Genomic DNA, 25,695 nt, shown 5'->3' on the forward strand with positions numbered 1-25,695 from the left:
AGCATTCCCCCAGGAGCACTTTCTCCAAGTCGCTTTTACCGGGCGGACGCCTTTTTCCGACTTGTGTATCAAGACGAGCCCACAGGTTCACAGTGGTGTTAGAACCCTTCTGGGGGCATTGTACAGTAACCACTCCCAGGTTTTCATGGCGGTATGTTTTAGGTCGTTGTCTTGCTGGAAATTAAACACGCCAAGCCGGCCAGGGTGGCCGAGCGGTTCTAGGCGCTACAGTCTGGCACCGCGCGACCGCTACGGTCTCAGGTTCGCATCCTGCCTCGGGCATGGATGTGTGTGACATCCGTAGGTTAGTTAGGTTTAAGTAGTTCTCTGTTCTTGGGGACTGATGACCTCAGGAGTTAAGTCCCATAGCGATCAGAGCCATTTGAACCAATTGAAACACCCCAGTAAGGCCCAATGTCCGTGCACTAGCGTGTAAATTGCCTCGCAACACATCGATGTATCTCATATGATTCATTGTACCGTGGATTACAGCTACATTTCCAACGCCGGACGCCGCCATACAGCCGCAGACCATTATACCGCCCCCACCGTGTTTGACTGTGGGATGCATGTGTTTGATGTCGAGGTGCGTATTCGGCTTGCGCCAAGCTTTCTTTCTTGCATAAAACCCGAACACATTGAACTTCGATTCGTCGCTAAATATCACAGTGTTCCAAAACTCCATCGGCTTGCTGGTATAGTCCTTGGCAAACTGCAGGCGTTTCTGCCGGATAATTTCCGATATGTATGGCTTTTTCCTAGGAGAACGTCCATGCATGTCAACCCCATTCAACACATTTCGTATAGTTTGAACATTAACCGTCTTGTCGGACGTTGTCTGGACAACCTCATTAATAGTTGCTGCACTTGTAATAGGTTCCTTCCGAGCAAGTGCTCTCGGGATGTAAGCACTTTTGGACGTCCAGGAAGACACTTATTCACTGTTGTTCCAGTCTCTTTATATTTATGAATGATGGCTCTTACCGTGGTGTAGGTAACTGACATCTCTGCTCCGATTTGCCGATAGCTTCTCCCTTGTAAATGGAGCAATAGCCACTCTCTCACGCAACGTCACTGAATGTTCCTTCTTCTTCGGCCCCATACTGACCACTATCGCGCAATACAGCAACATACTAGTGACTGGGCCGTCAACAACACGCAGTGTCTATTGCGTCAGCAAATGGTTCAAATGGCTCTGAGCACTATGGGACCCAACATCTTAGGTCATAAGTCCCCTAGAACTTAGAACTACTTAAACCTAACTAACCTAAGAACATCACATACACCCATGCCCGAGGCAGGATTCGAACCTGCGACCGTAGCAGTCCCGCGGTTCCGGACTGCAGCGCCAGAACCGCTAGACCACTGCGGCCGGCATTGCGTCAGCAGATGGCGTTCGGGTACCTGAAAACCCAGCAATATACCGAGAAGCCACGCTCTGTGCCAATACTTTTTGTGTACAGAGGAGATAAATGTTTGCCCTTAAAACTGCATTTCTTTGTTAATGGTAGGCACTGTGGGCAGAATTGTATTATCTGGTTTGTGAGGTAGCACGTACATGTGCTGTGTACCGAAAGGTGCGGCATTTGCAACCAGCAACGATAAATACGCACATATGCCAATACTTTTTGGTGCGATAGTATATCTTTCTCTTTCTTACTATTGTACGAAAGAAATTCATGTTTATACACTTTCGGTTACAAGAATATGAGCACCGCCTACTTTCGACGTCAACGTGCAATAACGACTCACAGACGGCAGGTGGCCGGCCGAAGTGGCCGTGCGGTTAAAGGCGCTGCAGTCCGGAACCGCGAGACCGCTACGCTCGCAGGTTCGAGTCGTGCCTCGGGAATGGATGTGTGTGATATCCTTGGGTTAGTTGGGTTTAACTAGTTCTAAGTTCTAGGGGACTAATGACCTCAGCATTTGAGTCCCATAGCGCTCAGAGCCATTTGAACGGCAGGTGGCGGTACCAAAGGCGGATAGTAGATAAAGCGTATTGGGAGGACGCGGAAAACAGTGCAGCCGTTTTGTCATAATGAGGAAATGGAGCCTTTTTTCCAACGGCAAAAGGGAACTGTCAATGGTTTTCTGACCTAGGGTGGAAGCATTTCCGAAACGGTAAGACAGTAAACTTTTGCAGCGCTCCAGCCCTTGATGAGCCTTGACTTTTTCAACGATTTTACTCCACTTTTCTCTGTTTGCAGTTCTTTACCACCCCCCGGACTCCAATACTGATGAGGTCCATTATTACGTCTTTAAACCATCTTCTTGTAGGTCTCCTTTTCACTTAGCTGCATGGATCACACCTTTCATCATTTCCTTTGGAATTCTACCCCCTGCGATTCTCTCTATGTGTCCTAGCCATCGTATTCGCTGTGAATTCACAAATTTTACTATGTCCCCATCTTGTATTAATACTTGTGATTCGGGGTTGTAGCGTATTCTCCAGCCTTCTTCCTTCCTTATTGGACCATAGATTTTGCAATTTTCCGCTCAAAGGTTATTAGAGCATTTTTGTCATGTTCTGTGAACGTCCATACATCTGACATGTATGTATTCTTTCCCTTACAGCCTTTCCAATACTGTTATCATTTGTTATTAGGGCTCCCAAGTAGTTTCACATTGACAGAAATAGACTTATTATTATAGTGATTTCAATATATATATATATATATATATATATATATATATATATATATATATATATATATATATATATATATATACTCCTGGAAATTGAAATAAGAACACCGTGAATTCATTGTCCCAGGAAGGGGAAACTTTATTGACACATTCCTGGGGTCAGATACATCACATGATCACACTGACAGAACCACAGGCACATAGACACAGGCAACAGAGCGTGCACAATGTCGGGACTAGTACAGTGTATATCTACCTTTCGCAGCAATGCAGGCTGCTATTCTCCCATGGAGACGATCGTAGAGATGCTGGATGTAGTCCTGTGGAACGGCTTGCCATGCCATTTCCACCTGGCGCCTCAGTTGGACCAGCGTTCGTGCTGGACGTGCAGACCGCGTGAGACGACGCTTCATCCAGTCCCAAACATGCTCAATGGGGGACAGATCCGGAGATCTTGCTGGCCAGGGTAGTTGACTTACACCTTCTAGAGCACGTTGGGTGGCACGGGATACATGCGGACGTGCATTGTCCTGTTGGAACAGCAAGTTCCCTTGCCGGTCTAGGAATGGTAGAACGATGGGTTCGATGATGGTTTGGATATACCGTGCACTATTCAGTGTCCCCTCGACGATCACCAGTGGTGTACGGCCAGTGTAGGAGATCGCTCCCCACACCATGATGCCGGGTGTTGGCCCTGTGTGCCTCGGTCGTATGCAGTCCTGATTGTGGCGCTCACCTGCACGGCGCCAAACACGCATACGACCATCATTGGCACCAAGGCAGAAGCGACTCTCATCGCTGAAGACGACACGTCTCCATTCGTCCCTCCATTCACGCCTGTCGCGACACCACTGGAGGCGGGCTGCACGATGTTGGGGCGTGAGCGGAAGACGGCCTAACGGTGTGCGGGACCGTAGCCCAGCTTCATGGAGACGGTTGCGAATGGTCCTCGTCGATACCCCAGGAGCAACAGTGTCCCTAATTTGCTGGGAAGTGGCGGTGCGGTCCCCTACGGCACTGCGTAGGATCCTACGGTCTTGGCGTGCATCCGTGCGTCGCTGCGGTCCGGTCCCAGGTCGACGGGCACGTGCACCTTCCGCCAACCACTGGCGACAACATCGATGTACTGTGGAGACCTCACGCCCCACGTGTTGAGCAATTCGGCGGTACGTCCACCCGGCCTCCCGCATGCCCACTATACGCCCTCGCTCAAAGTCCGTCAACTGCACATACGGTTCACGTCCACGCTGTCGCGGCATGCTACCAGTGTTAAAGACTGCGATGGAGCTCCGTATGCCACGGCAAACTGGCTGACACTGACGGCGGCGGTGCACAAATGCTGCGCAGCTAGCGCCATTCGACGGCCAACACCGCGGTTCCTGGTGTGTCCGCTGTGCCGTGCGTGTGATCATTGCTTGTACAGCCCTCTCGCAGTGTCCGGAGCAAGTATGGTGGGTCTGACACACCGGTGTCAATGTGTTCTTTTTTCCATTTCCAGGAGTATATATATATATATATATATATATATATATATATATATATATATATATATAAATTTTGCTAATGAGAAGATGTAGAAATTCAGTGGTAACTTTTGTCGATTTTAAAAAGGCTTACGATTCAATAGATCGACAAACACTATTTCACACTTTAGAGGAGTTCAGGGTTGACTGGAAAACGAGGTCAATCATTCAACAGGCATTAACAGACACAACATCCGAAGTGAAATTGATGGGAGAAACATCAGAAGCATTTCATATCCATACTGGTGTTTGCCAAGTAGATGGAATGTCCCCCATTCTGTTTAACATGGTTCTTGAAAAAATTGTGAGGACATGGGAAAAGGCAATAAAAAAGAGCAGAGAATTAGGGTGAAGTCTGTGGCTTTTGCGGACGATCTTGCCATTCTAACGGACAATAGAGAGGAAGCCTAACTTGCATTGGAAAAACTACACGAAATCTCACAGAAAACTGGGCTACAAATCTCCTACGAGAAAACACAGTATACGGAAAACAAACCTGTAGATAATCTCCCCATTACTACTCAGTACGGGAAGGTGGCACAAGTTACACACTTCAGATATCTGGGAGAGATAATCCAACCATCAGGACTGAACTCAATAGCCAATAAAGATAGAATCTCCAGATTACAAAAAGCATATAAGCTCACTTGGAATCACTATAATAAGAAATCTATTTCTGTCAATGCGAAACTAAGGCATTACAACACAGTAGTCCTACCAGAAGTACTTTATGCTGCAGAAACTACAGTGATTCACGATCATACGAAGATCAGAGAGATTGAAAAGCAGGAAAGAAAAATTGTGAGGAAAACATATGGACCAGTGTTTCGGGAAGGAAGTTGGATGAAGAAGCCATCTAGAGAGATTTACAAAGACGTAGAAACAATAACAGACACCATTAGAAAGAGAAGGATGAAATTTTATGGACATATCAGCAGGATGAATAAAAGCAGGCTCACAAAAAAAATCTTTAAGATATTAAACAAGAGCAAAAACAAGACAAAGTGGATCACTGAAGCAGAAGAAGACATTAAAGAACTGGAGATCACACAAGACAACATATGCAACAGAAAAGTTTAGAAACATCGTAAAGAAACACACACTTAAACAAGAACGGCATGGAGATGTGGTTGTACGTTGTAACACGTTGCTTTCTTAAATTATGCAGATCAACAAAAGTTTCTGTCTGGTAGGGGTCTCTGAAAAGCCATTTCTTATTTTTGAAACAATAGACAATAAATACGGCTTGAAAAGGTTACGCACAGTTGCGAAGTACTGAAGTCCTCTTCGGAGGGCACCGTGTTCTTAAAGGGGACCTAATGTTTCCGCTAGTGCGCAACAGACTGTAGTCCTGAGGCAGCGAAAGCGCGTGTCTGGAGTAGCGGGTGGTGGCTGGCACTTACCCGCTGGCACGGCCCTGCCAGCCGGCGCGGCGTCCCCTAATGAGCCGCTTGTCGCAGCCGCCCGCTTGCTACGCGCCGCACCAGCCGAAGCGGCTACTTGCCACTCCCCAGTCCTCACCTTCTGCCCACGCGAGTGTCTAGTCGGCCGCTCACGTTCTGTTCCTACCCGAAACAGACCGTACGGAAACTAAGTAGCGTTCTCTTGTTGTAGGCAGACATTGTGAGAACTAATGCTATAGTACAATTTGGTCTATAACAGGGGTTCCCAACAAAATTTTCTCGAGGATCCCCTCATCGAGCATGATTGGTACCTTGTCATATCACAGTATCAAGTACCTAAAAAAGCCAAATTAAGAGTCTTTTTATACGTTTTCTATTTTTGGTACTTAGAAAAAAACATTCACATATTCATCGTTGAAAAAATTTTGAGCTTAAAACTTTTTCAATTTAGCCATCATTGTTATTGTTAAATTTTTGATTATTACTCAAAATCTTTGTCTTCAAATCTGGATGTTTAGTATAACAAACTCCTTAAAAAAGTAAAAATTGACTCTGAACTGAAAATGACAGGAAGAAATTAAAACTGAGTGTATTGGTCTTTCAAGTGTACTACATTTGAGATTGCATTGAGTAGACATGTGTGAAAAATAAGAAAACACTAATTTCATACCAGGTATTATTTATTTGAACCACTTTTTAACCAATGGTCCATTTTTAACTACATGAACTGTAGCTTCCGCGAAAAACAACGCTTTACAAACACTATTGTTTTAATACAGAATATTGAATATGTAAACAACACGGTCTGTGAAAGCACTGGTAACAAATTAACAATGGCCGATTGTCGTCTGAAATGCGAGTTTCTGTGTAAAGTGACTGTCAGTTGTCAGCTGCAAAGAGGCAGCGCGCGCAGTCTAGTGGCATACAGCAGAACTGTTTGCCTCTATTTAATTATGGTTTTGCGCTAGAGTGTGCTAGTGTCAGCTGGCCCTAGGAAGACGTTAGACGCATAAGTCAGCGTTCGCTAAAGCTCTGCTCATGCAGGAAGCGGCCAAAACAAAAAATTTGTTATCATGCGACACTGGGGGTGAGCGGACCACCTGTTGGGAACCACTGGTCTATAAGATACGTTGCTTAAAGTAGCAACTGACCACAAGTACGGTTTAAAAAAGCCTTTGCAAGTCAGCCATTGCTGCTTTCGAATTAATTACAAATGCATGGTAGACGATTTTTACAGATTATCTTGCTTCTCTGCAGCACCCTCGTTTTGCAATGGTTGTTGGTTCTGTGCAACAAAAACTGTTTCGTTCAGTATTCTGTGAACTTAGGAGAGACTTTTTGTTTTGTTTTTGACTCTCACAGAAACATACTTGAAATGAATGCTAAGAACTCCACTACGCAATACAGAGTTGTATTTGTATAAAATATTTTATTAGAGACGATGGATTTCCGCCTTGGATCGGATCATCATCGTCTACACTGTACCAAAGAAGAACAAAAACACACATAAGAAAATGCATAACATTAAAGTATGCAGCTTATACGAGGCGTGTTTTTTAAGTAAGTACTACTGTGAAATTAAAAAAAGGACGTGCTAAGATATCTCAATAATTGTATTTTTACATGAAAGCCTGTACCTTAATCTACTTTTGTACATAATTTCCGTCAATATTGAGGCACTTGTCATAACGTTGTGCTAGTTTTTGAATACCATCATCATAGAAGTCTGCCGCCTGACTTGTTAACCAGTACATCACCACTGTTTTGACTTAGTCATCCTCTTGAAGACGCTGACCGCCCAGGTGTTTCTTCAAGTGTAGGAACAGATGGTAGTCACTGGGCGCAAGATCGAGGCTGTACGGAGGCTGATCTAGTTTCCCATCGAAAAGATGTGACCATATTGAATGTTTGGATAACATGGGCATTGAATTTTTGTTTAAAGTTTAATCTTCAAACAGTATATCCCGTTATATACGTAGCATATGTCCGCTTTTGGTGCACACACAACAATATCAGCACAACATACCAATAACATCCACACAACAGTGTAAACACAAAGCATGCAAGGTGAAGAAACCTCAAATAACAAGGAAACAGGGCACACTCTGACGTTTGACAACAAAATAGCGCATAGAAGAGGAAAGATTATGAGACAACAATGTATACGTTAAGACTGTAAAATAAACACTGCAGAAAACAAAATACCCAACACCATCACATATAAATTCAATAACGCAGCTATATACCACCTAACCTCTAAGCACTGTGGTTCAACATGCGTCGTAAAAACATGTAGAAGTTTCAAGGTAAGATACTCACAACATTCAATAGCACTGAAAAGTGATAGCACACATCCCACATCTGCCGACAACCTCTTAAAAACACGACCACCATCCCAGTGGCGTAGAACAGTCCTCCAAATCCTAAAACAACAATAATCATCTGAACAATTTTTTTAGCAACATAACATCAACATATTCAGAAAGCTACCACACAGGGCAAAAAAAGCATGAATGACCAAACAGTGCATTGTAATAAAACACTATACAGCTCTCTGAACGAATTATCAGCCAATAAAACAAAACACAGACACATAAACACATACACTCACACACACACAAAACAGAATAAAATCAAACGGCATAAATTCAGAGTTCACAGTCGTCAAACAAAAGCAAAACTGTGAAACAAATGCAAGTTGAAAAACGCATCAGAAGCGAACCAGAAGAGCAAACTTCTTGCAGAGAAACGTTTGTCGAAGCTACAGTATTCTAACAAGACACAGTATTTACAAATGAGCAGGAGAAAACATGAGTAAACACCATCAAAATACGAAACAAACCACTCTGAATACGTCTCCACACAAAAAACTGAACAAAAAAATGTTTACCGATGTCCACAGACCATTTCAACTACAGAAAACAACAGAAACACTTTCGGCACACAAATATATCTCAGTACAAACCAAATATAGCGACAGTAAAGCCAAAAACGGGCATATGCGTCGAGTTCAGAAGAATGTACATTTTAAAGCTTTGACTACAAACAAATATTCAATGCAGACGATATTGTAACATCCCTTATGTTTGCAGATAACATAGCATACTAACTTAGACCTGATGCTGATCGGTCGGCAAGCACAGGACACAAACAATATAAAATGAAAGGTAAAGTACATATGTATAACGCAAATAACAGCAAAATCCAGTGTAACATATTTCCCAATCTAAACATAATTTGTGTGTAAGCATTTCAGAAAAATGAAAGGAAAAAAGCCCATTGAGACTGCCGCAGCTATGGTGAAACATGTTTGGGTGTTAAAAAAAGAACATTAACTGTGTAGCTGCAAAAATCCTTAACTTATTAATAGGTCAATCAGATTTATAACTGAAAGCAGCAACCGCCCACAAGCACGGTTTAAGAAAGTTTCTGTAAATCAGACATTACCGGTTCCGAATTTATTACAAATGCATCTTCTGAAGGCTTTTACAGATTTTCTTGTTTACTGGGACTTGGTGTTGTAGTGGTTACTGGTGCAATTAAAAATTGCAACAAAAGTTTTTTGCTCAACATACGGTGAACTTAGGAGAGATTATATATTTTGGTTTTGACCTTCACAGAAACATATGCGAAATGATTTTAAAATTTGCAAAATCTGAAATACTGGAAAAATTAAAGTTCTACATGCATGGTGGTCAGAAACAGTCTGAAAAGCTTGCAACAGTTTTGCAGAATAGGTTGTGCTGAGAAACGATTGTTAAGAAAAAATACAATACGTCTCTGCATTATTTAGCGCTGAAGTTAGCCAATCAGACCGTTGCACGGGAAGATTCAAGCAGCACGCCAGATACGGTGTCTCCAAATGTGTTGTTCGTTTGGTTTCCTAAAACCGAACAAGAGAGAGCTACATACATTGGACATGGGACAGTAATAAGGACCGAATACGAGCCAAAATCGGAGCAGATTCGTTCGCTGTTATCTACGGTACGCTATGAGAACAACTTCCAGCAGTTATATCTGGCGCGCCGCTTGAATTTTCGCGAGTAACTGGTTGATTGGCTTACTTCAGTGCTAAATAATTCGGAAAGGGTGCAACGTATCTAATTTTTCTTAACAATTATTTCGCGTCACAACCTGAGCTGCAACATCCTTACAAACTTTTCAGACCGTTTTTGAACACCCCATATTTCTGTGCGTTATATGTTTTAAAGTGTCTACTTTTTGGCGTGTGCACTACGTCAGTTCTGTTAAATTCTCGGGAAACTGTATGAACATTTCTACGTTTTACGACAACCACACGCTCTAAATTTACAAAATATAGTGAAACTTCATAAAAGAAACTAAAAACTAAATTGCAGAGATTTCAGAGATAATATATGTGCAGCGTAAACTATGTCTTTAACAGAGAAATGAAATTAATTTAAAGATCGAAAGAGTAAGTTTATAGTTCGAACTGTTATACATTTCATTGTTTGTGTACAATATTCGTTTATGTAATCTTAGCCATTCCATAGAACGCCATATTATGATTTATAATATACTCGCATAATTTTATTTCTCTCTTCGACCTTTAAGTTAATTTTATCGCTCTGGCGAAGACTTATTTTATTGCACCAATATAGTCGGTAAAACATTTGTAAGTTGACGTTTTTACCACCCCATAGTGTGCGAAAATAATTTTTTTGCTCCTAATGTAAAGTGGAACACGTTTTGGAGTTGCAGAGCACGTGTGCTGCCGTGGAACGTTGAAGATTGTGGGTTCAAGCAGTTTGCCGAGAACTTATTGGCATTGACGATGTGCACGTGTTAAAACGTGGAAACCTAGAATGTAAAACACAAATGTACGACGAATTCGTCATAAAGAAATACACATCACATAATTGTTTGTGACATATCGTGTGTTATTAACTTAAAAATTTGTTTCATGTAAGTTTCTGCTAAAGTCATGAAGACAAAAAGCATCTCTCGTAAGTTTATCGAATTTCGAATGAAAAACTTTCTGTGGTATCACCGAGAGATCGCGGTGCCATGACGAAGTCTACAACCCACATCGATGCCTCAGACGTTAGCAAGGTTCCGCTCCAATCAGCAGTGAGGTAAGGAAGGCTCCCCTGAAGACAATGCCTCCAGTCTCAACACAGCAGTGGCCTTGCACCGGAGGTCATCATAGAGCCGAGCACACAAGTACTCGGTCCAGAATGTTCAATATCATAATAGGATCAATGAGTTGCTAAGGTTTCTGATGAACTTGTAATTTAGTAAATCTTGAAGACTGTACAATGGAACAGTTGGTTAATTAATGCATCAAGTGATGCTTTGTAGTCAATGACAGCTGTAAATTGTTCAGTACTCCTGTAGCAAAGAACTGTGTCCATGTTGAGTAAATCTCTTATTCATTAATGTAATAAGGTGAACTAATATCTCACCAAGCAATAAAATAACCGCAGATACGGCCTGACGAAAGTCGTTTCTACTGGTCATAACATTTTTTTCTTTGTTTTAGTGTGCGGAAACAATAATGACAAACGTATGAGGCCCCAGCAGAAAAGCAAGAAAATACGTAGAAACATCTGAAGACGGTCCCGAACACTTTGAGGAGGTGGCACTACAAACTGCTCACCGTAAACCCAGGCACTTCTTCCGCTATGTGGACGACACTTTCGTGATTTGGCAGCATGGCAGGCAGGCACTGGAGGAGTTTATGGACCACCTAAACGGCATACATGAGAATATAACCTTCACGATGGAAGTAGAAGAGAATGGCTGTATTCCATTCCTGGACATACTGATCAGGAAGAAAGCGGATGGCACGCTGGGCCATTCAGTATATAGAAAAAAGACACACACAGACCTGTACCTCCATGCAACCAGCTGCCACCATCCGGCGCAACGCCAGTCAGTACTGACCACCTTGGTACATAGGGCGCACGTCATTTGTGACAAAGAAAGCCTCTCAGAAGAATTACACCACCTAAGAGAGGTATTTCGGAAAAACGGGTACAGTGAAACACAGATTGGCAGGGCCTTCAAGAGGAGACAGGCTGACAAAGTTCAGGAAGAGGAAGAGGAAGTTAACAAGAGACTCGCCTTTCTTCCATATTTGGGGCCCACATCAGCCAAAATCGGGAGGCTATTAAGAAAATCTAACATAAATACCGTCTTCCGACAACCGCCGAAGACGAAAGAGCTGCTAGGCTCAGCTAAAGACCCACTCAAACTAAACACACCTGGTATATACAACATTGCCTGCGAATGTGGTGTGCAGTACATTGGTCAAACGCAGCGCTGCATCTCAAAAAGGTGCGAGGAACACATCAGGCATGTTCGACTTGGACAGATAGAGAAATCTGCTATAGCTGAACATAGCATCAAAGAAAACTACACCTTTGACTTCGAAAACACCAGGGTGCTATGCCGAGCCGGGAGCTATTGGGATAGCGTCATTAAAGAATCAATAGAAATACGGGTCCACGAGAACCTTGTGAACAGGGACGAAGGCTATCAACTGAGCGCGGCCTGGAATCCAGCATTAGCCGCAATACTCCAGGAACGCAACAAGAACCGTCCAGCTCACGAGACGCAATCAGAATGCTCTGACGGAGACACGAACGGCGCACCCGCTTCCCCCTCCACCTCGCCCGCCGGCTCCTCTGGACCCAGCCTCCCGCGGCCAGGTGGTGGGGGGCACACCGCAGGTATAAAGGGACCGGCATCCGCAAAGTCTCGGCACTTCGCCAGAAGATGATGAGTATGTCACTCGTCGAAACGTCGCTGTTTGAAGACACCGCCACCCGGCTGGAAGCCCGAGAACTCTTCGCCATCTGAAGACGGATCTGTAATAAATTCGAAACCGGTAATGCTTTGATTTCCGTCGTCATTTTTAAGCTATTCTTGTGGTTGGCTGCTCTTTTATATATTTAATATACAGATACATAAAAGAGCAACCAAACACTTATTTCAAATAGTTATTTATTGCTTGAAACAATTTCCGAACGTTCACAGGCTCATCTTCAGATGGTGTACGGGAGGCTGCCTAGCTATTTCAAAGTGTAATGCTGGGTGCTGGCTTGCGACAACATGGGCGGCTTTTGTTGTTAGTATCCATCTGTTTGCTTTCATTGTGATCGACATCTGGTACATTATCACTCACTTTTACAGAATATGTGTGCATATAGACTGTAATAACAAAACTTTGGCAGCATCCAGTAGGTACTATACAAATGTTACTTGTTGTAACAGTTGTACAGCATATGCTGAATGCTGCCAAAGTTTCATTATTACAGTGGATGCGTATGCATATTCTTTAAAACTGAGCAATACAGTACCAGATGTCCACCACAATGGAAGCAGACAGATGGAGACTGACAACAAAAGCCGCCCGTAATGACGCAGGCCAGCACGCAGCATTAGCTTTGAAATAGCTATGCAGCTTCCTGTACACCATCTGAAGATGAGCCTGAAAAGTGACTGGTTGCAGTTTTATGTATTTACATTGAACAAACAGTCAACGGTTCTTAAACATCCGTAATGGATAAGTTTAATAAATACATAATAAGAACATTTTAAATCCGTCTCTGCAACACCTAAAAATACTTATTAATTTTAACATACGCTGTTCGTTATGTTGCGTTAAAAGTGGTTGCATTTTCGTCAGTCTTGTGATCCTAATGTGAAGTAGAACACGTTTTAGAGTTGTAGGGCACGTGAGATGCAGTGAAACGTAGGAAGTTATGGGTTCCAGCAGTCTGCCGAGAATTTATCAGCACAGACGTAAAACTTCCTGGAAGATTAAAACTGCGTGCCGGATCGATACTTGAACTCGGAACCTTTGCCTTTCACGGCCAGGTGCTCTACCATCTGAGCTACTCAAGCACGACTCACGCCCCGTCCTCACAGCTTTACTTCTGCCAGTTTCATATCAGTGCACACTCCGCTGCAGAGTGTAAATCTCATTCTGGAAACATCCCCCAGGCTGTGGCTAAGCCATGTCTCCGCAATATCCTTTCATTCAGGAGTGCTAGTTCTGCAAGGTTCGCAGGAGAGCTTCTGTAAAGTTTGGAAGGTAGGTGACGAGGTACTGGCAGAAGTAAAGCTGTGAGGACGGTGCGTGAGTCGTGCTTGGATAGCTCAGATGGTAGAGCAATTGCCCGCGAAAGGCAAAGGTCCAGAGTTCGAGTCTCGGTCCGGTATACAGTTTTAATCTGCCAGGAAGTTTCATATCAGCGCACACTCCGCTGCAGAGTGAAAATCTCATTCATCACTGACGTAGATCATGTCTCCTACTGGTCTCTCTGGCCCGTTATCCCTGCTTTTGCAACACTACACATTTAAATGTAGCGCCACTGTTTCATATAAAAATTTATTACGCGATATAGTATCGTAGCTCATCGATACTGCCCGAGCTGGTGCCACGAATATTTCTGCGGTCGCCGCGAGCGGTGCTTTGAATACGACCACCAATGATGAACCTCCATGCCACCGACCAAGACCACCAGGACGGTGTTGCAAGCGGCGGACACCTGAGCCCCAGTCCTCTGGTTGCGATTACTTTCGTGTCGCTAGTTGGTGCCGAACGTTACTCCGAGCTGTTGACACCTAGCTATACCTGCAAACATTCAGTGTACATAGACATACGCCTGTGTCGGGGCTGTGTTTACAGCGAGCCTCGTTACGTGTGGGTGGGTGTGAAATCTTATGGGACTTAACTGATAAGGTCATCAGTCCCTAAGCTTACACACTACTTAACCTAAATTATCCTAAGGACAAACACACACACCCATGTCCGAGGGGGGACTCGAACCGCTGCCGGGACCAGCTGCGCAGTCCACGACTGCAGCGCCTCAGACCGCTCGGCTAATCCCACGCAGCGCCTCGTCTACCACAAGTTGTGAACAGTGTAACAGTTCTTTCGCACAGGCTAAGTAAATTTTATTTATTTAAAGTGCACTTGTGATTTGCTTCCTGTCCACATTCTTATGGCGATAGATCATCTGGCCACCTTTCATCCATTTATCATTGGCAGTGAGGACGTAACATTTGGCTCCTCGGAACATAACGGTTACCGACTTGCATCTTACCGTGCAGCAGCTTCGCACATCCTAAGTAGACAAATGAGGAACTATGATTATCTTTAGGTGGCTTTGAGGTTCGGCAGAATGGTAGAGGAGAGAGCAGATAGGTGGGAAGAGCACAGCGACATCCTCTCCAAAGGGAAACTGTCTGCTGACGTGACAGAGGAAGAGATAGGACTCAATTATATAATAAATACTAGCACGACTGGTTGTGCTAGTCGCTGGCTTCTGTGTTGCACGGCCTACACGGCAGTTGTCCATGAAACTTCGTAGTTCCTGACGTTTCGTGCACAGCTGCGTTGGACCTTCAGAAGTGCCCCTGCTTCCTGGTTCCAATTATCAAATTCTATAATTATATATATATATATATATATATATATATATATATATATATATGATTAAAATTAGGATTGTGTCAGTATATTCGCATTGTGAAGGGACAGATCAAGATAAGATGGATAGTTTTTATGATACACTCAGTGATGTAGTTGTTAGAGTAAAGGACAAGGACAGTGTTCTGCTCATGGGTGATTTTAACGCCAGGATTGGAAGTCGAACAGAAGGGTATGACAAGGTTATGGGTAAATTTGGAGAGGATATGGAGGCCAACAGGAACGGGAAACAACTCTTGGATTTCTGTGCCAGTATGGGCTTAGTAATCACAAACTCCTTTTTTAAACATAAGAACATTCACCGGTATACTTGGGAAGGCAGGGGAACCAGATCTGTCATTGACTATACAATAACATCAGGAATTCAGGAAGGCTGTGAGGGACACACGTGTATTCAGGGGATTCTTTGATGACACTGATCATTATTTAATCTGCAGTGAAATTGGGATTGTGAGGCCGAAAGTGCAGGAGGTCAGGTCCATATGTAGGAGGATAAGAGTGGAGAAACTTCAGGATAAGGAAATCAGGCACAAGTACATAACAGCGATCTCAGAAAGGTACCATTTAGTTGAATGTAGTCAATTACAGTCATTGGAAAAGGAATGGACAAGGTACAGGGACACAGTACTAGAAGTGGCTAAAGAATGTCTTGGAACAGTAGTGTGTAAAAGTAGGATGAAGCAAACAGCTTGGTGGAATGACACAGTTAAGGCAGCCTGTAAAAGGAAAAAGAAGGCGTATCAAAAATGTCTACACACTAGAACTCAGGTAGACAGAGAGAGCTATGTTGAAGAAAGAAACAAAGCCAAACAGATAATTGCAGCATCCAAGAAGAAATCTTGGGAAGACTTTGGAAACAGGTTGGAGACTATGGGTCAAGCTGCTGGAAAACCATTCTCGAGTGTAATTAGCTGTCTTCGAAAGGGAGGTAAGAAGGAAATGACAAGTATTTTGCACAGGTCAGGAAAACTGCTGGTGAATCCTGTGGATGCCTTGGGCAGATGGAGGGAATATTTTGAAGAGTTGCTCAATGTAGGTGAAAATACGATCAGTAATGTTTCAGATTTCGAGGTAGAACGGGATAGGAATGATGATGGAAATATCATTTGAGGAAGTGGAGGAAATGGTCAATAGATTGCAGTGCAATAAAGCAGCTGGGGTGGATGAAATTAAGTCGGAACTCATCAAATACAGTGGAATGTCAGGTCTTAAATGGCTACGCAGGATAATTGAAACGGCCTGGGAGTCGGGACAGGTTCCATCAGACTGGACAAAAGCAGTAATCACACCAATCTTTAAACATGGAAACAGAAAAGATTGTAACAACTACAGAGGTATCTCTTTAATCAGCGTTGTGGGTAAAATCTTCTCAGTTATTGTTGAAAGGAAAGTACGAGTATTAGTTGAGGACCAATGGGATGAAAATCAGTGTGGGTTTAGGCCTCTTAGAGGTTGTCAGGACCAGATCTTTGGCTTACAGCAAATAATGGAGAAGTGTTATGAGTGGAACAGGGAATTGTACCTATGCTTTATAGATCTAGAAAAGGCATATGACCGGGTTCCTAGGAGGAAGTTATTCTCTGTTCTACGAGATTATGGAATAGGAGGCAAACTTTTGCAAGCAATTAAAGGTCTTTATATGGATAGTCAGGCAGCAGTTAGAGTTGACAGTAAATTGAGTTCATGGTTCAGAGTAGTTTCAGGGGTAAGACAAGGCTGCAACCTGTCTCCACTGTTGTTCATATTATTTATGGATCAATGTTGAAAACAATAGACTGGCTGGATGAGATTAAGATATGTGAACACAAAATAAGCAGTCTTGCATATGCGGATGACTTAGTTGTGATGGCAGATTCGATTGAAAGTTTGCAGAGTAATATTTCAGAGCTAGATTAGAAATGTAAGGACTATGGTATGAAGATTAGCATCTCCAAAACGAAAGTAATGTCAGTGGGAAAGAGATATAAACGGATTGAGTGCCAGATAGGAGGAACAAAGTTAGAACAGGTTTACGGTTTCAAGTACTTAGGATGCATATTCTCACAGGATGGCAACAGAGTGAAAGAACTGGAAGCGAGGTGTAGCAAAGCTAATGCAGTGAGCACTCAGCTACGATCTACTCTCTTCTGCAAGAAGGAAGTTGGTACCAAGACTAAGTTATCTGTGCACCGTTCAATCTTTCGACCAACTTTGCTGTATGGGAGTGAAAGGTGGGTGGATTCAGGTTACCTTATCAACAAGGTTGAGGTTACGGATATGAAAGTAGCTAGGATGATTGCAGGTACTAGTAGATGGGAACAATGGCAGAAGGGTGTCCACAATGAGGAAATCAAAGAAAAACTGGGAATGAACTCTATAGATGTAGCAGTCAGGGCGAACAGGCTTAGATGGTGGGGTCATGTTACACCCATGGGAGAAGCAAGGTTACCCAAGAGACTCATGGGTTCAGCAGTAGAGGGTAGGAGGAGTCGGGGCAGACCAAGGAGAAAGTACCTGGATTCGATTAAGAATGATTTTGAAGTAATAGGTTTAACATCAGAAGAGGCACCAATGTTAGCACTGAATAGGGGATCATGGAGGAATTTTATAAAGGGGCTACGCTCCAGACTGAACGCTGAAAGGCATAATCAGTCTTAAACGATGATGATGATGATGATGATATATAATGATATGTAAGGCTAGTAGGTAGATCCTAAGGAGCTTGTAACACCTATTTTAGACCTATTTTGTATCTTCATCGATATTACTGAGTCAATTTGTAGTACTGCTTACGCATAATGTTGTATCTGTTATGGAATTTCTTTGACTTTATATGCATATTTTAGTTATGTGAAATTTTGGACGATGTTATCTAAATTATGCTTGTGAATTTGAATAACCACTGAAATAATTGTTACATAGTGTACTGTAAATGACTTGACCTATAATTAGGGAACGTAGGGTTAAATGTAAAATATGTGGGGGAGCTCCGGAGCTACGGAAGTAGCCCGGCGGAATGGAAAGGGTGTGGTTACCGCGCAAGTGGCAACTCGTCCTTTGTGATTGGTAAGGAGTCTGAGCTGAGCAGTGCTGTGGTTAACATCCCGCTAGCAGTAGCGATAATTGTGGCTCATATTCCTGGAGTTTTGAGGCCAGAAGAGCTTAAGGCCAGTATTTATGGGCCCCAGATGCTGCATTTGGCCCTATAAAAATATAATTCCGACGCCAGGAATATATGTAACAGGGCGAGGCCAATAGTACTGCCATGACTGCGTCGCCGCCATGTTATTAGCCACTGCTAATTACTCCACCAGTGCCACCAGTCTTCCACTAAATTGTTTATATTTGGCACTCTGTAAATGGACCAGGTGTTTGTGAAATTTGGTTGATTTTACTGACAATCGAGGAGTTGTTAAAAACTCTATCTTACACCCGTGATTATACCAAATCACAAACCTGGACAGGAATCCTATCCTAGTGAATTTAATTCCGAGTGTCCTAATTTATTATGAGAAAGTGTTTGAACTTGAATTTAATGCTGTGTTGTCATTTGCACAGCCAATTATACTTCTAAGTAGGTCAAAAGACTGCTTATGAAAGCACATTTGTTATTAAAAGAATTATTGTGTGTTGTGTTTTTCTTAATTAATAATTAATTATAAGAATACTTGCCATTTCCCATACATACTGGTGTAGTTTTGTTAATGAGCATGGTTCTTCAGACCATGAAAGTTCATGGGCCCTCATGTACTAGGCTAGTTACTTAATGATTACTGTAAAGGTTCTTTCAGAGCCAGTGTAGTTAGATTTGCATTCTGTTCAGTTGCTTCAAATCGAGTTTAAGAAAGAATTATTTACTGTGTTATCTATTCTAATGCGCGGTGGTTAATGCACGGACATAGAGACCCTGTACTAAGCAATGAAGTTATAGATTACGATCATTAGCAGCCCCTGATTTAAATTCAGAATCATTTCAAGATTTTCCCTGTTCAGTATTGCACACTAGTTTCATATGTGTCGGTTATTGGTTTTATAAACTGTTACACCTAGTTCATTTAAGTTTTGTGTTGTTGAGAGGCATTTGTTACTGTTCACTGTCTCATTGGCCATTTGTTTGTTAATAGCACATTTATCTGGTTATTCTCTGCTGGAGTGTTTCGGAAACGGATTCCAGTTTGATTTTTCTGTTTTCATTAGGTTATTTCAAGGTCACAACTACTTAACAATTCCTCTCAGAGGTATAACGTTAGCGTCGATTGCCGTTTTAACGAGGTCGGCCACAAGCTGTCTCGGTGAGTAGTAAGACATAACGTTTCGGAAACATGTGCAAAGTAAACTAAACGTGAGAAATTTCAGCGAAACGCACACAACAAGAAAACCGTGTTCCCTACTGACGGTAATTTAATGTGGCAGGCAACCGATGTAGCAAATGTTGACGACAAAGACGCTTCGGCACTTCAGCGCCTCTGAGGCATCTAAAGTAACATCGTCGGTATCGGTTGAGGAGTAAACTCGATCGGCATCAACGGTGTACTTAAGAGGTGCCAACTCTCAAAAGATTTCTTCAGTTACTAATTTACGTTGTAGAAACACATTTTGTCACCTAATTTATCTTGAAGTCTGTCACCGTCCTTTAAGTGGAAACCATCGCGTGATATCTAAAAGTGCATCTTGAGGGAAGTTTAAAATTACCTAAAAGTGTTAGGAAAAGTGGCTGCAGCAAAAAAGCTTAACGATTTACGTCCGATACAATGTTTGACGTAAAATATCAGCACCTCACCCGTCCTAATGTTTACCTAGCTATTGATGCATGTTCTCATTAGTGTTAAATCGTTTCCTCTATCATCCAGTTCATGTCATTAAAGATTTTCTAAAGTGTTCGTATCTTTATCCGGAACTTTTATTTATTGTAACATTCTTACAACTGTACGAAAGTTATCGTACAGATAACATTTTTGAAAAATTATTTTTGCTATTTTTAGTACTCTGTACCTCAACTGGTAGAAACAGAACGCTAATACGATCACTTTGTGGTCCATCCATCTGTCTTTCTGCCTGTCTGTGTGTGTCTGTCTGTCCGACTATTAAGACCCCTCTTTCTTAGCAACGATTGGAGGTAATACCATTAGACCTTCGGAAAAACTATCTTCATGAATCTCTCTATATATGCAGGGTGGTCGGAAATTCCCTTTACAGACTTCTAGGGCTTGTAGAGGGGAGTGAGTACATCGTATTTGGAATAGGAACCCATGTCCGGAAACGTCACATACCGAGACTACAGAGCGTCAAAGTTATAGGCGCCGGCATCTGCACATGTACGTATACACGGGGTGATTCCGTGATGATGTTACAGACTTTCTAGGATGGTTGAAAACGAAAATGTATTAATTTGAAGTAAGGATCCCTGTACTGGAAACGAACGAGTCGAATGTCATAAACGAAAACCGTTCTGATACCTCTGACAGTTGAATACATGTACCAGTTCTTGTGTTGCGAAGAGTGTGGGGTTGGTAACTTTCAGAAGTGGTAGTATGGACAAAATCAAGAAAAAAATGTCCAATAAACGTGCGTACGTTAACAGTTATGAACACTTGCTCAGTAGAGGAGATGTGTTTCAAGTTAGTCAAAACGAACGAATGGTCATAGATCCTCAGGTAAGCATTTTGGAGCCCACGTTTGTTGGACATTTTTCCTTGTTTTTGTCCATACTACCAGCTCTAAAAGTTACCAACTCTACACTCTTCGCAACACGAGAACCGGTACATGTATTCAACTGTCAGAGGTATCAGAACGGTTTTCGTTTACAACGTTCGACTTCTTGGTTTCCGGTACAGGGATCCTTACTTCAAATTAATACATTTATCGTTCTCCATCATCCTAGAAAGTCTGTAACATCGTCACGGAATCACCCCCCTGTATACGTACATTTACAGATGCCCGCGCCTATAACTTTGATGCTCTGTAGTCTCGGTATGTGACGTTTCCGGACATGGGTTCCTATTCAAAATACGATGTACTCGCTCCCCTCTACAAGTCCTAGAATTCTGTAATGGGAATTTCCGACCACCCTGTATATAAATTCAAGTCGCCGCCTCGCACCCATAGTGTGTGAAGACTAATCTCAGAAACTAGTGTAGAGATTTAGATTCGGTTTCCATTAATGGATACAATGAGTCACAAAGAGAGTCCTTGTAAACAGTTTATAAATATTTCTTACAAAAAGCCTGAATTATGATAAATTAAAGGTTAAAGCTGTGTAAACGATGCTGCTGGCATCTATGGAACAGCCGCCCCATAACTCGAGAGAGCAGCAGTGACTGGAGTCAGCAGAAAGCTTGAAGAAAGTCTTATGTGGTGTGATGGTCTGGTGATAGAGAGTTTGGCGAGAAACTGAAAGGTTGTAGGGTCGAATATCGGATGGATGGTTTTCTTTTCTCTCAATGACTCTCAATGAACTGGAGATTCGCCAGAAACGAAACGTGGCTCGGATTGCAAGTCACACTGTAGCTCCCCTTTCCGTGGTTGGACAGCTGGTTAGGAACGCGCAAGTCGCCCATGTGACATTCAAATGATAACAGCCGTTTCATAGAAAACTGCACAGCGAAAACATACGAAAGACCAAAACCTGTGCTTTCCAATTATTTGTGCATACCAATAAAACGCAGTATTGTATGCAGCTTTACTTCGTTTACGTAAATAAGTTTAGCAGCAATGCAGCTTTCAGTTTTCTGTTTTCCTCGAGTCAAACATAGTTGCCAACACAATTCTCTGCAACGCAGTGCGAAATATATTATTTGTTTGCTCACTTTCAAATAGTACAGAACATTGGTAAACGAATTTCCACTGACGAGGAAGAGATTTAGGACTTTTAAAGATCTTAAAGACATAGGCACGATCTTCTTCAATGTGATTCAGAACTTTCTTACAAATGAATGTACAAGATTTTGATATGCTGCAACAGACGGCTGAGGGAGCTTTTCGAAATATAACGACAATTTCACAATTTCAGTTTCTGTTTCCCCCAGATTGCCAATCGCAACCGAGGTTTCAGTTCCCTTGAAATTCATCGAACAACGGGCAGTGAGTTATACAACTTTGAACTTTGGTAATGAATATGAACAAGAACGAAAAGACTGTGATGTAAGACAATTTGAAATTTTCAAATGCTGTTTATCAGTCGTTTCACTGCACTTGTTTAAGGACAGTCGCATAGCGAAAATGCATAAAAATCTAAAATATGTGGTGTTTCATTTTTCATGTTTCAACTAAAACGTTTTCCGACAAAGTACTTTAGCAACGTTACCTCATTTACATAAAAGTACATTCTTTCAGCAGAGCAGCAGATGTCTCAACTTACAGCTTTCTTCATTCCTTGAATCAAACCCAGACGTGGACACAATCCTTTAAGTCACAGGGCGAAGAAGTTGACATGAAGGGTCCACGGCAAAGAAATGTGGCAATTAATCTCGACAATACGTCACAGTGCGTAGTAAGTTTCACAAGAGGAGGGCTGCAAGACGAGCTAAACATGTGAATCATGTGAGCTTCTTTTATTTTTTATTTTATTTCTGCCACTTGAGCCAATCTCCAATACTTATTGTAATATTCACACACACAAATGCGCCCCTGTCTCGTATCAAAATTTACAGTGGTTGTATGTTACATCAGGAAGTGGTCCCATCATTGCCATATGTCACTCCAAACTCCAATTCAGTTTAGAACACACAACATTCGTGCCTCCAGACCACTTTAGTGGCTTGACCTACTTACATCACGTAAGTTACGTGCAAGTTATGATATTCACTCATTTAACTTTGCCCTCCGAATTTTATTCGTGGCCCCCAAACAAAATACGCTACGCCACACATATCGTCTAGCCATAGATACTTATTACTACCCATACGTAGCCGGTCCGAGCTATTAGTACTATAATAAAGAGGAAATACATATTACATTCCGTGGCCAAGCGGTTAAAGGCACTTCAGCTTGGAACCGCGCGACCGCTACGGTAGCAGGTTCGAATCCTGCCTCGGGCATGGATGTGTGTGATGTCCTTAGGTTAGTTAGGTTTAAGTAGTTCTAAGTTCTAGGGGACTGATGACCTGAGAATTTAAGTCCCATAGTGCTCAGAGCCATTTTTTTAATTACATTCCGTTTCAGAAAAACCCACGTAGACCTATTCACATAGACCCATTCCCTTATTATTTTGTAAATGTAAGCAGTTAATCAAATTCGTATCAGACGTCCTGTTTATTCTTGTTAAAATTCATGGTGCAGCCTTCAGCTGTCATTTATTTTGCACGATTCGGTACTACTTTCGGTCAATGACCATTATGAAGCTTAGCTAGTTATTCTATTGACCGACCTGGTGCCCTTTCGAAGGAACCATCCCGGCATTTGCCTTAAGCGATTTCGGGAAATCACGGACAACCTAAATAAGGATGGGCGTTTGTTGTTGTGGTCTTCAGTCCAGAGACTGGTTTGATGCAGCTCTCCGTGCTACTCTATCCTGTGCAAGCTTCTTCGTCTCCCAGTACTTAGTGCAACCTGTATCCTTCTGAATCTGTTTAGTGTATTTATCTCTTGGTCTCCCTCTACGATTTTTACCCTCCACGCTGCCCTCTAATACTAAATTGGTGATCCCTTGATGCCTCAGAATATGCCCAACCAACCGATCCCTTCTTCTAGTCAAGTTGCGCCACAAATTTCTCTTCTCTCCAATTCTATTCAGTTCCTCCTCATTAGTTATGTGATGTACCCTTCTAATCTTCAGCATTATTCTGTAGCACCACATTTTGCAAGCTTCTATTCCCGTCTTGTTTAAACTACTTATCGTCCACGTTTCACTTCCATACATGGATGGGAGGTGTATATATCAAATATATGCTTCTGGTGCATGAAATATGTCTTTATATTGTCTTGCTCAAAAAAGTGGTGGAGGCTGCAAGTGTGCATGAATTCGAAAGTATTCCGTCATGGAATTTGTACATTATGTCACAGAACCAGTGACATTCGGCTGTTTTTACATTTATTTCACAATCGTTCATTTCTCTTAATAATTTACTAATGGAAAAATATAGCAACTACTTCGTTAATTAACTTGAAAATATCTACAAACGAACATTAATCTTACGACTGGCTTCCTAACCGCTAGGGGAGCTAGTGTGGAAGCAACTGTCAGCAGTGAGTGTCATGACTCGTATGTTAGACTGCGCTTTCGTTTCAACCCGTTCATTGACTCGTTAACATAGGTTTTTGGGCAAGCTGGACGAGTGATACGTAGCGCGGCAGGCTCTTTGGTTCGCGAAGGCCAACCAGACGGCTTGCCACGAGAATTCGTTCTGAAGTCGAGTAACGTGGGCCTCGCTGCTAATGAGTTTCACACGCTGTTGTACTGATCTTGGTTCTATTCAGTCTCGTGGTCAAAGTTTGTTGTTTCACAACATGCTGCTGCAAATCGGTTGATGAGCTTACTACATGCTATTGGCATAAGCAACACATTGTAAATATAAAAAAAGCTTGTATTTTCCATTTCGCAGCTGATCACAGTAAATCTCTCGCTATTACTTACCAGTCTGACTGAAAATGGAACTTAGTTCTTTGTGGACAGATTCGAATCACATGTCCCTCTGGACAGAAATAGCCCTACATCCCATTGCCATCAATGGTCATTTTAGATACTAAACCATTTCGATTCTTTGATACTATTTTTGTGTATCCTGTGAAGTTATTTATTTCTTGTGTACTCTGTTTGAATTTCAGTATCAAATAAGGAGACTCAGTATGTGTCTGAATATTCTGTAAACGAACAGATTTTCTGCTCTAGCACGTAATTAACAAATCTGGTGTCGATGTGCCCCTTGAACTTCCTGTCAACTATTCCATTTTTTTTTCAGAGCAAGATGCTTATGGGAACTTATGATTTTCAACAAGACACAGAAAGATTTCTTGCACTCTTTAATTGCACCAGCACGCAGAAACATTGCTTTTCATCTTTTCTGTGGTGGTCATTAGTCTTCTGACTGGTTTGACGTTGCCAGCCCAAGAATTTCTCTCCAGTGCAAACCTCTTCACCCTAGACCCACAATCAGATGTTGGATGTATTCAATCTCTGATTTGCCTTACAGTTTTGACGCTCTACAGTGCCCTCTAGTAATATGGAAGTTACTCCTTGATGTCTTAGCACATGTACTATCACCCTGCCCTCGTTAGTGTCTTCCAACGTTCCTTTCTTCACCAGTTACGAGGAGAATCTCCTCATTCCACATAATTTTCAACATTCATCTGTAGTAGCATATCTCAAACTTTTTCGATTCTCTTGGGTTCTAGTTTTCCCACAGCCCATGATTAACTACCATACAACGCTGTGCTCCAAACCATACAATTCTGTGCTCCAAACATACATATTCAGAAACTTTTTCCTCGGCGAAAGACCAGGAATTCCTTCCTTGCCTGTGATGGTCTGCTTTTGATGTTCTCCTTGCTTCGTCCGAAGTGGGTTATTTTGCTTTCAGGCCAGCAGAATTCCTTAACTTCCTCTACATTATTATCACCAATTTTGATGCTTAGTTTCTCGCTATTCTTATTTCTGCTATTTCTCGTTACTTCGATATAGCTTCAGTATACTCTCAATCCATGTTATGTACTCATTAGACTGTTCCTTATACTGAAAACATCCTGC

At 42.3% G+C, this 25,695-nt stretch overlaps 1 protein-coding gene across 1 annotated transcript in view; it reads left to right on the plus strand.

Moving 5' to 3' along the window:
- Positions 1 to 12,329: 12,329 nt before the first annotated feature.
- LOC124619837 (somatostatin receptor type 4-like) overlaps positions 12,330 to 25,695 on the plus strand; it is a 523,863-nt gene continuing 510,497 nt past the window's right edge. The window contains exon 1 of the mRNA XM_047146445.1: positions 12,330 to 12,425. The gene's annotated coding sequence lies outside the window, so the exon portion shown is untranslated. The remainder of the gene's footprint in view (positions 12,426 to 25,695) is intronic.

Source organism: Schistocerca americana, chromosome 6 (genome assembly GCF_021461395.2).
Source record: "Schistocerca americana isolate TAMUIC-IGC-003095 chromosome 6, iqSchAmer2.1, whole genome shotgun sequence".
In the NCBI taxonomy this organism is placed as follows: domain Eukaryota; kingdom Metazoa; phylum Arthropoda; class Insecta; order Orthoptera; family Acrididae; genus Schistocerca; species Schistocerca americana.